The sequence below is a fragment of the Lutra lutra genome, chromosome 6 (assembly GCF_902655055.1).
Source record: "Lutra lutra chromosome 6, mLutLut1.2, whole genome shotgun sequence".
NCBI classification, from domain to species: Eukaryota; Metazoa; Chordata; class Mammalia; order Carnivora; family Mustelidae; genus Lutra; species Lutra lutra.
In genome coordinates this window covers 49,261,370-49,276,020 of record NC_062283.1, presented here as the reverse complement: position 1 = coordinate 49,276,020, position 14,651 = coordinate 49,261,370, and the positions used below count along the sequence as shown (strand labels likewise).

General features: G+C 36.6%; 1 protein-coding gene across 2 annotated transcripts in view; it reads left to right on the top strand.

The window, feature by feature from the left end:
- Window positions 1-5,297, top strand: part of BEND6 (BEN domain containing 6) — a 50,386-nt gene extending 45,089 nt beyond the window's left edge. For both annotated transcript variants that reach the window (XM_047733082.1, XM_047733083.1), the window contains one exon: window positions 4,039-5,297. The gene's annotated coding sequence lies outside the window, so the exon portion shown is untranslated. The remainder of the gene's footprint in view (window positions 1-4,038) is intronic.
- The last annotated feature ends 9,354 nt before the right edge of the window (window positions 5,298-14,651 follow it).

Here is a 14,651-nt window from a genome sequence, read left to right as displayed (position 1 = left end):
GATGACCTAATACAGCAATGCTCAGGTAGGATGGGGGGAAATTTTGTCCCTTGCCCCTCAACTAGGGGTTTTTTGAAAATGTCTGGAGATAGATACGATTGTCCCAACTGGATGAAACTACTGGCATCTAGTGGACGGAGCCACAGATGTTGCTAAACATCCCACAAGGCATAGGATATTCTCCCCTACAACAAGTATTACCTAACCCAAAATGTCAACTGTGCCAAGATTAAGAAATCTTGATCAAAAATGATTTCCTTACTTTGGAGATAATAAGACTAAACCCTAAGGAGGTTAAATGAATTGATGAGATTATACGGTTAGTAACTATTAGAGAGTCAACACTAGCATATAGTCAACTAGCATATAATTCTTTGTATCTTTTTAAGAAATCTTTTTATTAGTTTTTTAATTTCAGTGTACTTAACACAAAATGTTATGTTAGTTTCAGGTCAGTTTAATCTCTACAATATTACATATACATATATTATAAATTAATGTTAGTTTCAGGTGTACAATATAGTGATTCAACAAGTTCATATGTTATGCTTTGCTTACCTAAGTGTAGCTACCATCTGTCACCATAAACCCTATTGTAATACCATTGACTCTATTCCTTTTGCTGTGCCTTTTATTTCCATGACTTATTCATTCCATAACTGCAAGCTTGTATCTCCCAAACCCCTTTACCCATTTTGGCCATCCCTCACCCTAACTCCTCTAGCAACCATCAATTTTTTTCTCTGTATTTACCTGAATGATTCTGCTTTTCCTTATTCATTTGTTTGTTTTTTGTTTTTTATTTTTTGTTTTTTTTTAGGATTCCACATATGAGAGAAATCATATGGTATTTGGCTTTCTCAGCCTGACTTATTTCACTTAGTATAATATTCTCTAGGTCCATCCATGTTGCCACAAGTGGCATCATCTTGTCCTTTTATGGCTACATTATATTCCAGTGTGTGTGTGTGTGTGTGTGTGTGTGTATACACATACCACATCTTCCTTATCCATTCCTCTATTGATGGATTCTTAGTTTGTTTCCATACCTTGGTTATTGCCAATAATGCTTTAATAAACATAAGGGTGCATATATCTTTTCAAATTACTGTTTTTGTTTTCTTCAGGTAAATACCCAGTAGTAGAATTATTGGATCATATGATATTTCTACTTTTTTAAAATTTTTTTGAGGAAAGTCCATACTATTTTCCATAGTGGCTGTACCAATTTACCAATTTGTACCAATTTGTATGAGGATTCCCTTTCCTCTAATTCTTGTCAACACTTATTTTTTCTGTTTTTGATTTTAGCCATTCTGTCATGTGTCAGGTGATGTCTCACTGTGGCTTTGATTTACATTTCCTTGATGATTAATGATGTTGAGCATCTTTTCATGTGCCCATTGGTCATCAGTATGTCTTCTTTGGAAAAATGTCTATGCAGGTCTTCTACCCATCTTTTGAATTGGATTGTTTGGTGGGTTTCTTGGTGTTGAGTTGTAGAAGTTCTAAATATTTTGGATATTAACCCTTTATCAGATAGGTCATTTGCAAATATCTTCTCTCATTCAGTAGGTTGCTTTTTTGTTTTGCTGATAGTTTTTACTATGTCAAAGCTTTTTATTTTGATATCCTTTGTATACATACACATACAAAGGACATACATCCTTTGTATGTCCCCAGAGTCCTTTGTATTTCTTATTGCACTAGTCATGGTTCTCCAGAGAAACAGAAATGGGATGTATATAAAAGAGACACTTGAAGGAATTGGCACACACAACTGTAAGGACTGGTGAGTCCAAAATCTGCAAGATGGGCTAGCAGGCTGCGGCCCCAGGGAATTGATGTTGCAGTCTTGAGTTCAAAGGTGATTATGCCTCCATCAGAAAGGGTGAATACTCAACTTTTGTAACAACATGGACCAGACTGGAAGAGATTATGCTGAGTGAAATAAGTCAAGCAGAGAGAGTCAATTATCATATGGTTTCACTTATTTGTGGAGCATAACAAATAATATGGAGGACATGGGGAGATGGAGAGGAGAAGGGAGTTGAGGGAAATTGGAAGGGGAGGTGAACCATGAGAGACTATGGACTCTGAAAAACAACCTGAGGGTTTTGAAGGGGCTGGGGGTGGAAGGTTGGGGGAGCCAGGTTGTGGGTATTAAGGAGGGCACGTATTGCATGGAGCACTGGGTGTGGTGCAAAAACAATGAATACTGTTACACTGAAAAGAAAATTTTTTAAAAAGTAATATAATTTTTTTTAAAAAGTGGTGTGAAGGCAGAATTTCTCCTTAGTCAAAGGACCTCTTTTTTATTAAGGCCTTCAACTGCTTGGGTGAGACCCACCTGTATCATGGAGAGTAGTGTGCTTTACTGAAAGTCTGTTTAAATGTTACTCTCATCTAAAAAATACCTTCACAGCAACATATAGACTGGTGTCTGACCAAACAACTTAGCCTAGCCAAGCGGACATATAAAATTATATGTTTTAGGCCCAGAGATGGGCAGAGGGGTGGAATTGGTTCATTCCCCCCTCTTCCAGATTCTGCAATAAAGCAGTGTGAGGAAGCGAAAAAAAAAAAAAATTATATGTTTTAGGATCAGAAATTCTGGTTTCTAAGCCTGCTCCACCTCTTGATAAATGTGTGGCCTTTGGAAAGTCACTTGACCTCTTCGAATTTTAATTTAAGGTGGGATAATAATACTATCTACCTTAGGGATGGATCCAGGATTTGTGGAACCTACAGCTTAATAGTATTTGGAGTACTCAGTTTAGAAACACAAAATTATGAATACACAATCAATTACAACTCTGCATAGGCTCCATGCCCAACAGAGACCTTGAGATCAAGAGTTGTGTGCTCTACTGACTAAACCAGCCAGATACCCCAAAATGACATAATATTTAAATGTTAACAAATTTCTCAAATGTCACATAATGGAGGGGGAGTTACATAATACTTTTACTAACAGCTCTATAATACTTTTATCTTACTTTTGGGGAGTTGCTTACATGTTGACTGCCTCTTCATTTGACAACTTTGCAATAGAATGAATAAAAAAAATAATTTGGACTATCCTGCAGCATAGTGGATGAAAATTGCTTTTTTTTTTTACACTTTACAGAGTTTTTTTTTCAAATTCTTAACTCTTCAGTAGCAATGTAATTTTTAGGATTGTCGTCAAATTTGGGGAGACCTCTATTAAGTTGCTCTGACATCTAAGCTATAAGACTTCAAGGCATTTCAAGTTTTCTATGGAGTGAATCCTCTTAAATATTCTTTGAATTGACCATTTTCATATTTTTGCTAGAAGGCACTGCAAAGTGGAAAGGCCACCACTAACATAACCATACATAGATGAGATGACAAACCACAAAATATATCCCTTAACAAAATCTCAGAAATGCCCACTGCCATTCCATGGTTACAATCAGAGGAGAAAATATGACTAAGGGACAACTGAAAGGGAAAGACAGTTGTCTTAACTGATTATGGTTGAAATATCTAACTTTTGCAAATTTAACAAAAATAAATATATGTGTGAACATATTGGAAGGTACTCATGCAAACAAAATTTAATTGCTTTATAGTAATCCGCCTCTAACCTAGCTCACTTGGATTTTGTGAATTTTGAAAGAGGTAAACCAGATTTGGAAAACTGCCTGCTATTTAAACAATCAACAAATGTTACTGAAGAATGACAAACAGAATTATTGATAATCTCTTAGGATGGTTGATGGGTATGTGGAGATGGTTCATTTTAATTTGTGGGTTTGAAATTTTACCTAATACAAAGGTTTTTTAAGTCATTTGAGATAAAAATAAATGTTAATATTGTAATTGTTGTCTATGCTGGAATTCCTCTGAATAGATCATAAAATAATTTCTAAGTCACCTCAATAATAATAGTTCTTATAAACAATTTGTAAGCAAAAATTTGTAGTAGACACTAAAATAACTCATGTACCTATTAAAAGTACAGTAAGAACTCTAACAAAATTTGCTCTTTTTTTTGAAATTTGCTTTTTATAGGTATTGTAGGTAACTGAAATAAAACACCTTCAGTTCTGAATCTAACACCGGATTTTGTTGGAGAACCTGCAACCTCCCTGGCTGGGAGCTCAGAGACACATAGTAACAGGCTGTGAGACATCTGTAATATTGAGGGCTCTTGATGGAGCAACGAGCTTGCTGAAGAAGCTGCATGTAGATTCCACCATAAATATCAGTGATGCATCAAACCAGAGAATTTCTAGCAGTCAACTAAGCATGCAATATGGTTTCTTGGACACAATGCATTTTCCTGTCTCCAAATGTTTCTCTGCACAGCTAACTTAACACAATAGAGCTCTCATCATAACAAAAACTTCAACCCCTAAGATCTGTCATTGTCCTTATCAATCACTGTACATTTATTATTACCAATGACTCCCCATTTAAGTTTTTGGATCTTTAACATAAGCACATGTTTGGAAAAGTAAACAGTGAAATAATCAATGTTCATGAACGTGAGGGCAGCAAAATTGGCCTAAAATCTGATAATCATATCTAACCAAGCAATGGCGTCTTCTCAATGAAAATTACAGAATTATTCTGTTACCTAAAAATGTATAAAATAAGAATCTCCAGAAAAAAAATATGAAAGCAGCAAGACCTTTTAATTTTAATGTAGAACTATTTCACTGTACTCCTGAAAAAGAAATAAACCCAGGTTTTTGTGAGTATTAAAACAATGCATCAAATTGAAATTTTTTCTGTTTACATGCTTCTAACTTTTTACTGCCCAAGTACATTAAATACAGATATGTAATATAAAACATAAATATCTTTTAAAATACCCTATATAAGATATATCATCCTGTGTATTTGGTTGGTTTTATTGCTACACTGCTTAGTTTTAACTGGTTTGATTTCATTCTATCAGAAGAAAAAAAAATTGAAAATAAAATCACATGGGTTGTATAATCACATAAAAAGAAAAATACCATTTTGTAAATGAATGAAAGATAAAACATTCTTCATCAAGAGGCTTCTCCTGTGATGTCAGGTTGTCACACATGACAACTTTGCAATAACAAGCCATGCTTCTTCAGTTACAAGGTCATGTCTAAACTTGGAAAAGAGGATGCATATAATAGCTGGAAAGTTCAGAACTGTGGACCCAGGGAACATTTCATAATGCTGCTTGATAACAATGTGGTCGTACAAAATAAATATGATTAAGGAAATAACTTATGTGAACATTTGCTACTTTTACTGAAGTATAAATAAATCCCATTGGAAACATAAAAGAGTATTTGCTCATTTCTTATTAAGGTGTAAAGTCCAGGAAAATGATCCTTTTCTGGGCTGTTTGCTTCTCCATCCACACATACAAAGGTCATTATAATGACCTATGTGACTCTGGCTTGTCTTCTAAAGAGCCATACAAGGTAGGATATAGAGACAATATCCAAGATAAATGTGTATGCTATGTAGGATATATACACACTATTCAGGAAGGTTAACATTTTTATTGAAAAATAGTGATTTCACTGAGATACATGTGATTTCCTTTTAAAATAACTACTTTGTAGTATGTTTTGCCAACTAAATGTAAATAAAATTTTCTTTGCAAAACAACTATTATTCAACTAGAATTTCTTTTTTTTTTTAAGATTTTATTTATTTATTTGACAGAGATCACAATTAGGCAGAGAGGCAGGCAGAAAGAGAGGAGGAAGCAGGCTCCCTGCTGAGCAGAAAGCCCGATGAGGGCTTGATCCAAGGACCCTGGGATCATGACCTGGGCCGAAGGCAGAGGCTTTAACCCACTGAGCCACCAGGCACCCCTAGAATTTCTACTTTTAGATGGGTTGGTATTTTTTATAGATAATAGAATATATATATTCATTCTAATTCAGCTTCATGTACTGGTTCTAAATGAGTTACAAATAAGGGCTGTCTGGGTGGCTTAGTCAGTTAGGTGTCTGCCTTTGGCTCAGGTCATGATCCAGGGTCCTGGGATCAAACCCTGCATTGGGTTTCCTGCTCAGCGGAGCCTGCTTCTCCCTCTTCCTCTGCTGCTCCCCCTGTTTGTGCTCTCTCTCTCTCTTTCAAATAAATAAAATCTTAAAAAAAAAAAAACCTAGTTACTAATAAGAAAACTAATGAAACTAAGGAGTGCCCCAAAGCAATCAATATATATGGATGTGTACATGTATGCATGTGTTATATATTCACATACATGCAAATTTAGAATATGATTGAAATAGAACCTTTAATAAGTAGAGAAAGGAAGGTTTATTCAATAAATGATATTGAGGTAACTGGTAAATGAAAAATAATTATGTTCCTACTTCAAACTATATTTCATAAAGAATTCCAGATTAAAAAAATACAAAAGTTGGACTGATATAAATATGTGAATGTTTTTAAGTTATCTGAAGGAGAAAGACTTGGTATATCCACAATAAGTACTCCTAAATCTCAAAGAAAAACTTACTAATATATGAGTTTCTACATTATAGTTACATTAAGATTTTTACCTAGTAGGGATCCCTGGGTCGCTCAGTCAGTTGAAGGTCTGCCTTTGGCTTGAGTTATGATCCTGCAACTCTGGGATCCAGTCTGGAGTTAGGCACCTTGTCCCAGGGCGGGGGGCGGGGGGTGCTGCTTCTCCCTCAAACTGCTACTCACCCCTGTTTGTACACAGTCTTTCACACTCTTTCTCTCTCTCACAAACAAAATCTTTTTTTTTTTTAAGATTTTATTTATTTATTTGACAGAGAGATCACAAGTAGGCAGAGGCGGGGGGGGCGGTTGGTGGGGGCGGTGGAAAGCAGGCTTCCCACTGAGCAGAGAGTCTGATGCAAGATTCAATCCCAGGACCCCGAGATCATGACCTGAGCTGAAGGCAGAGGCTTTAACCCACTGAGCCACCCTGGCGCCCCTCTCACAAATAAAGTTTAAAAAAAAAGAGAGATTTACCTAGTAGATGGAATCCTAAATATATATATATATATATATATATATTTTTTTTTTAACCTTATAATAGACAGTGTGGTCAGTATTTTCATCTGTTCTATGACATCATTTTTCTCATGAGTAATTTTTATAGGACTTGAACTCACAACCCTAAGATCAAGACCTGAGCTGAAATCAAGAGTCAGGCACTTAACCGACTAAGTCACCCAGGCACCCTTCCTCTAGATGAATTTTAAAATCCTTCTTTCAACTTTTACTCTCAAAAACAAAAATGCTAAATTTGGGGGGGTGGATTTTCCTTAAGTAATTTTGTAACATTGGGGGAATTTCTCTTTACAAAACTGATTCTTCCTGGGGTACCTGGGGGACCTTCAACTCAGGTAATGATCCTAGAGTCCTAGAATGGAGCCCTACAATGGGGTTCTTTGCTCAGTGGCAAGTCTGCTTCTCTTTCTCCCTCTCTCTCTGTGATTTCTCTTACTCTCTCACTCAAATAAATAAATAATTTTTTTAAAAAACCCTCTTAGATGGGGGCGCCTGGGTGGCTCAGTGGGTTAAGCCGCTGCCTTCGGCTCAGGTCATGATCTCAGGGTCCTGGGATCGAGCCCCACATCGGGCTCGCTGCTCAGCAGGGAGCCTGCTTCCTCCTCTCTCTCTGCCTGCCTCTCTGCCTGCTTGTGATCTCTCTCTGTCGAATAAATAAATAAAATCTTTAAAAAAAAAAAAAACCCTCTTAGAGCACTTGATCCAAGTATTAACACTTATTTATTTTGCCCTAGAAGAAAAGACATTTATTCTGCCCTGTAAGCACCTACTACTCATTTTAAAAGTCCTCCCTGACTTCCAGATTAAATGTTCCTAAACTTTGCCTGTGGGGAGTTCTCCCTTGCTGCAGCAAGCTAAATATACTTGGTTTAGGGACGCCTGGGTGGCTCAGTTGGTTAAGCGGCTGCCTTCGGCTCTGGTCATGATCCCAGAGTCCTGGGATCGAGTCCCACATCCGGCTCCTTGCTCGGCAGGGAGCCTGCTTCTCCCTCTGCCTCTGCCTGCCTCTCTGTCTGCCTGTGCTCGCTCGCTCTCTCTCCCTCTGTCCCTGACAAATAAATAAAATCTTTAAAAAAAAATTGCACATATTAAAAAAAATAAAAAATAAAATAAATAAATATACTTGGTTTATTATGACATAGGCAGGTCACTGATATTCCTCTATTGTTAGAGCTTTAACAATTTGAAGGGGCTACCTAGATTCTGCTGAGATCCCAGTTTCCATACTCTTTAATATGATAAGAATGAGCACATCTGAGAATCTTTGGGTCTGCACCCATTCAAAATCACTTTACCCATAATGGTGAGATAAGTTTTACACTGAATCTTAGCTCTGAGCTTTGTTAATCTTTTGGCACTAAGCTTATTTTTGATTCCTAGGATTAAGAAAAAAACTTTGGGATTTGAGTATAGGTACTATCTTTTATCCTTTTGCTAAAGATGGCCTGTATCCGTTTTTCTCAGATCTTAATTTCTAAATACCATTTTCCACCAAAAGATAAAGTGTTCCTTGTAGAAATGGCGGATTCCAGGGCGGGAGCTGAGAAGGTACCAAATGTGCGTGGAACATTGTATATTTTGCCACAAAGTAAGGGCCTGTTCAAAGAATGATGGCCACGTGAGGCTGCAAAAAGGACTCCAACTGGCCAAACCTGGGACAATCTGAACACCAAAATAAATTAGGACGTTAACAGGTTATTACCCATTGAATAAAACTGAAATCTATGAATCCATAATACAAATGAATAGATAAATCAAAAAGTAAGGGAGATAGGAAGACCCTTTATTATAGCAAAATGTCAATTAAAAATATGGAAAGGGTGGTAGAGTTAGAAAATTACTACTTACAACTATCAGAGTAAAGATTGATTAGGCAAGAATCATCAGAGGATACTAAATATTGAAGTGTAAGTTTCATGAGGAGAGGATATTTGCATGTTCTCGGCATATTAAATCACAGATTGATCATAAATTACAAGGAGAAAAATCTAAATGTGCAGCAGAAAAAGTGGAAGAAAGTGGACAATACTTTAACCAGATGATTATTATCAATAATCCTCATCATCAATAAGGGGCAGACAAATATCATGTATCTCTGAATGTGAATCCTTAAAAGCAACACAAGATCACTTAAGTATTATTCTGGCCAGGGATATAACCTGAACGTGATCGTGAGGAAAAACTAACAAACATAAACTGAGGAACATTCTATAAAATAATTGGCTTATATTCTCCAAAAATGTCAATGATATGAAAGACAAGAAAAGGCTGAGAAAGAAACTATTCAGAATTAAAGAAGAATAAACAGACATGAAAATTTAAATTTAAAAAGGAAGGAGGGATGCCTGGGTGGCTCAGTTGGTTAGCGGCTGCTTTGGCTCAGGTCATAATCCCAGGGTCCTAGGATCAAGTCCCCCATTGGGCACCTTGCTCAGGGGGAAGCCTGTTTCTGCCTCTGCCTGCCACTCTGTCTGCTTGTGTGCTCTCTCTCTCTCTCTCTCTCTCTGACAAATAAATAAATAAAACCTCTTTAAAATAAATAAATTAAATAAAATAAAAAGGAAGGAAATTCTGCCATTTACAGCACCATGGATATACCTGGAAGACATTATGCTAAGCAAAATAAGCCAGAAAGACAGATATTTTTCACATATGACCTCATATGTGAAATGTAAAAGAGTTGAACTCAAGGAAATTGAAAATAGAACAGTTGTTACCAGGTATTGTAGGGATGGGGGAAATGGGGAGATGTTGGTACAAGGGAATAAACTTTCAGTTATCAGAGGTGTATGTTCTGGAAACCTAATGTATAGCATGGTGACTAAAATAAAAATGTATTACATACTTGAAATTTGCTAAAAGAGAAGATTTCTTTTTTTTAAGTAAGCTCTACATCCAACATGGGGTTTGAACTTATAACCCCAAGGGTTATAAGTATAATACATGTTCTAACAACTTGAGCCAGCCAGGTGCCCTAAGAAGAGGTCTTAAGGGTTCTCACCACACACACATACACACACACACACACACACACACACACACACACACACACACGTTAACTATGTAAGCTGATGAATATATTAATTAGCTTAATTGTGGCATTTCACAATGTATAACATCAAAATATATTGTACACCTAAATATACACAATTTTGCCAACCATACCTCAATAAAATACAGTTTTATTTCTGCAATAGCAATGAGCAATCAAAAATTATAACCCACCAAATAAAATAGAAATCCATGAATCATAATAATGGATAAGTCAAAAAGTAAGGGAGAAGGTAAGACCCTTTGTTATAGTGGAATTGAAAATATGGGAAGGGGGCACCTGACTGACTCTGTTGATAAAGGCTATGACTTTTATTGTAGGGCTGTGAGTTCAAGCCCCACATTGGGCATGGAGCCTTAAACATGTATATACATATGAGAATGATGGTAGAGTTAGAAATCACTGTGCTGTACACTTGTAACTAAAATAATATGGTATCTCAATTATACTTCAATTAAAAATAAAGACTTGGGGCGCCTGGGTGGCTCAGTGGTTTAAAACCTCTGCCTTTGGCTCAGGTCATGATCTCAGGGTCCTGGATTGAGCCCCGCGCATCGCATCGGGCTCTCTGCTCAGCAGGGAGCCTGCTTCCTCCTCTCTCTCTGCCTGCCTCTCTGCCTACTTGTGATCTCTGTCTGTCAAATGAATAAATAAAATCTTTAAAAAAAATTTTTTTTCATTTTTAAAAATTTTTTTAAAAACCTGAAACTGTAAATCTAATAGAAGAAAACAGGGGAAAAGCTCATTGATATTGGTTTTGACAATGATTTCTTTGGCTATGACACCAAAAGCATAGAACCCAAAAGCAAAAATAACCAAGTAGACAATATCAAACTAAAAAGCTTCTTCACAGCAAGGGAAATAATTAATAAAATGAAAAGTTAAACTTACAGAATGGAAGAAAATATTTATAAACCCACATATCCAATAAGAGGTTAATATCCAAATATACAGGAACTTATAAAACTCAATAGCAAAAAAATCCCCAAATAAGAAATGGGCAGAGGACCTGAATAGACATTTTTCCAAAGAAGACATACAAATGGACAACAGTTATATTAAAAAGGGCTCAGGGTAACTGGGTGGTTCAGTTGGTTAAGTATCTGCCTTCTGCTCAGGTTGTGATCCCAGGATCCTGGAATCAAGCCCCACATCGGGTTCCCTGCTAAGCTTCTCCTTCTTCCCCTACTTCCCACTCATGCTTTCTCTGGCTCTCTCTCTCTCTCTAATAAATAAATAAAATTTTTAAAAAATTTAAAATAAAAAGAGCTCAACATCATTAATCATTAGGAATATACAAATCAAAACCAGAGTCAAAATCACCTCATGCCTGTAAGATGGTTATTGTAAAAAATTCAAAAGATGACAAGCATTGGCCAAGATGTGGAGAATAAGGGAACCCTTATCCACTCTTGGTGGAAATGTAAATTGGCACACCATTACAGAAAATAGTATGAAGTTCCTCAAAAAATTAAAATAGAGGGTCACCTGGGTTTCTCAGTCAGTTAAGCGTCCAACTCTTGATTTTTGGCTGATCTCAGGATCTTGAGGTCAAGCTCTGTATTGGGCTCTGCACGGGGCGTGAAGTTTGCTTACGATTCTCTCTTTCCTTCTGCCTTCCCCTGTAACTCCCTCCCTCTCCCTAAAAAAGAAAATGAAATAGAACTACTGTATGATCCAGCAATCCCAATTCAGAATATATATGCAAAGAAAAGGAAATTAGTATCTTGAAGAGATATCTGCACTCTTATGTTCATTGCACCATTATTCACAATAACTGAGACCTGGAAACAATTTAAGTGTCTGTTGAGAAATGACAGGATAGAAACAATGTGGTATATATACACAGTAGAATACTATCCAGCCATTTAAAAAGTCAAATTGAATTTTGAAGAACTATACCAATGACAATAGCATCAAAAAATATGAAATCCCTAGTGACTAACCTGACAAGATGTGTGAAATATTTATACACTGAAAAATACTAAATGTTGCTGAGAGAAGTTAAAGAAAACTGAAAATTTGAAAAAGATTAAAGCAGGAAAACTAACACCACTTGGTTTCAAGACTTACTGCAAAGCTACGGTAATCAAGACAGCATAGTACTGGTGTCAAGATAGAAATACATCAACAGAACATAATAGAAAGTTTAGAAACAGACCCACAGATATATGAACAACTGGTATTTGGCAAAGGTACAAAGGCAATTCAGAGAGGAAAGGATAATCTTGTCAATAATGGGTGCTGAAATATTTGTACATTCATATGCAAAACCATGAACTTCAATCCATACCTGTCATAGGTAAAAATGAACTCAAAATGGATCAAAGACCTAAAATTAAAACCTAATTATAAATTTCTAGAAGAAAACAAAGACAAAAATATTTGTAACTTTGCTTATGCAAAGATTTCTTAGATATACTACCAAAAGCATGACCAAGTAAAAATTCATAAATTAGACTTTGTCAAATGTAGAAACTTCTCATTGAAAGACAATTTTAAGAAAATGGGAAGGCAAGCTGCAGACTGGGAGAAAATATTTGGAAATCACATATCTGTTAAGGTCTTGAATCTAGAATAAACAATTCTTAAAATTCAATAAAGAAAGTAATTTAAATAATGGGCAGAAGACCTTAAAAGTCATGACCAATGAGTATATATATATGGATGGCAAATGAATGCATAAAAAGATTTTCAAAATTATTAGTAATTAGGTTAATGCAAATTTAAGTGATATCACCATGCATCTACTAGACTATGTAAAATGAAAAAGACTATTCCAAGGGCATCTTGGTGGCTCAGTTGGTTAAGCATTTGCCTTCAGCTCAGGTCATGATCTCAATGTCCTAGGATGAAGCCTTGGGGTGGTCTCATTTCTCAGCTGGGAGTCTGCTTGTCTTTCTCCCTCTACCCCACCCCCATTCATTCGGGCATGCTCTCTCTCTCTCTCAAATATATAAGTAAAATCTTAAAAAGAGAGATAAAGAGAGAAAACTATCCCTGCAACAATTACTGAATTGAAAGGCATGAGCATATTTGGGCTACAGCCACATATTTACTGTTTGTTTTCCAAGAACTTAACTGAATGACTCCCACCTGCATCCATTCACAGTATATATTCCATGGAACTCTCACCAGCACGTTAGAAAAATTGTTTAAATTCAAATCTCATCTAGACATTTAAGAGATTTAAAAATGGTTAATTTACATGCAGCTTTTGGGTTTATTATCTTAGCAGATGTTTCTTTTTCTCAACTTTCATCTGCAAGTCCCAAATTTAGTTGGTACAAATGCACCTGCAGGTGTCGTGCACTGTGGAGAAATCAAACAGATCCATCAAATACTAGCTACCAACATAAGTAATCAAATGCCATGTTCTCATTTAGACCAGCAAAAACAGACCTCCAAATGAGAAAGTAAATATCTGCTGGGCTCAAAAAACAGAGAGATAAAGTCAGCTGAAAAATTAACAGACAATATTTCTCCCAAAGAAATACTGTACTTGTAGAGTCAAGGTGACCTTGGTGACTACTGCTTTCTTATTTACACAATGAGAAAATGTGTTCTCTAAAATCATGGAGTAATAGCTTTGTTGTTTGAATATCTATTAGTAAGAATGAAATATCCCTCCCTTGGCTGATCCCTGTGACACAGAAAACTAGCTTCACACCAAACCAAGGGCAGAGCTCCAGATAAGGGGGTTCTGGGCCAACAATCACTATCTATGTTATCTCTGTAGTTTTCAAGTTATCAGGACTCTGGGGCTACTTTGTAGTCTAGATGTGACCTTGAACTCTTTACACACAGCCCTAATTGTCTACCTATCAAAATACTGCTTCACAAAAGTTTCACCTACCTCTACCCTTCCTTAAAATTTCCTAATAACTCTATTCCTTTGTCTTGTAACATGCCTCATAGTTCCTCTGTTGTGTGATCTCATTCATAGCAGGCCACAGTCAAATTCATAAATGTGATTTTGTGGGACTGCAGATTTGTTAGGTGATCTTGGGCTCATGGGGCTAGGAGGAAAAGGTTTGAAATAATATCGCCAGGGGGCGCCTGAGAGACTCAGTCAGTTAAGCATCTGCCTTCGATTCAGGTCACCATCCCAGGGTCTTGGGATGAGCCTCACCAGGGCTCCCGGCTCAGCACAGTCGATGTCTTCCCCTTCCCCCACGCCCTGCTTGTGCGTCCCTCTCTCAAGTAAATAAATAAAATCTTTATAAAAAAATCTTCAGTAAATATTTGTTTTCATAAACTATCTGTTCGCAATCATTCACGTGCAAATAATGAGAAGAAAAAAGTCGGCCACTAATTTGGTAAGGATCTGAGCAAACAATGAAAGAGCATTTTAACACCACTGATCTAGATTATCTAGACCAATATTTCTATAAAAAGAAAAGGGAAAAACAGAAAAAAGAAAGGTGGGGAGAGGGAAACAGTGATTTAGAGGGAAAGGTCATCTAGTACACTGCTTTAGTGCAGTAACAGCCCATAGGACCGCAAGCGCCGCCGCTCAGAGTCCCTTTCCACTCTTCAATTAGACGCGGGACAGTCTCGGGCGCAACTAGAACTTCAACTC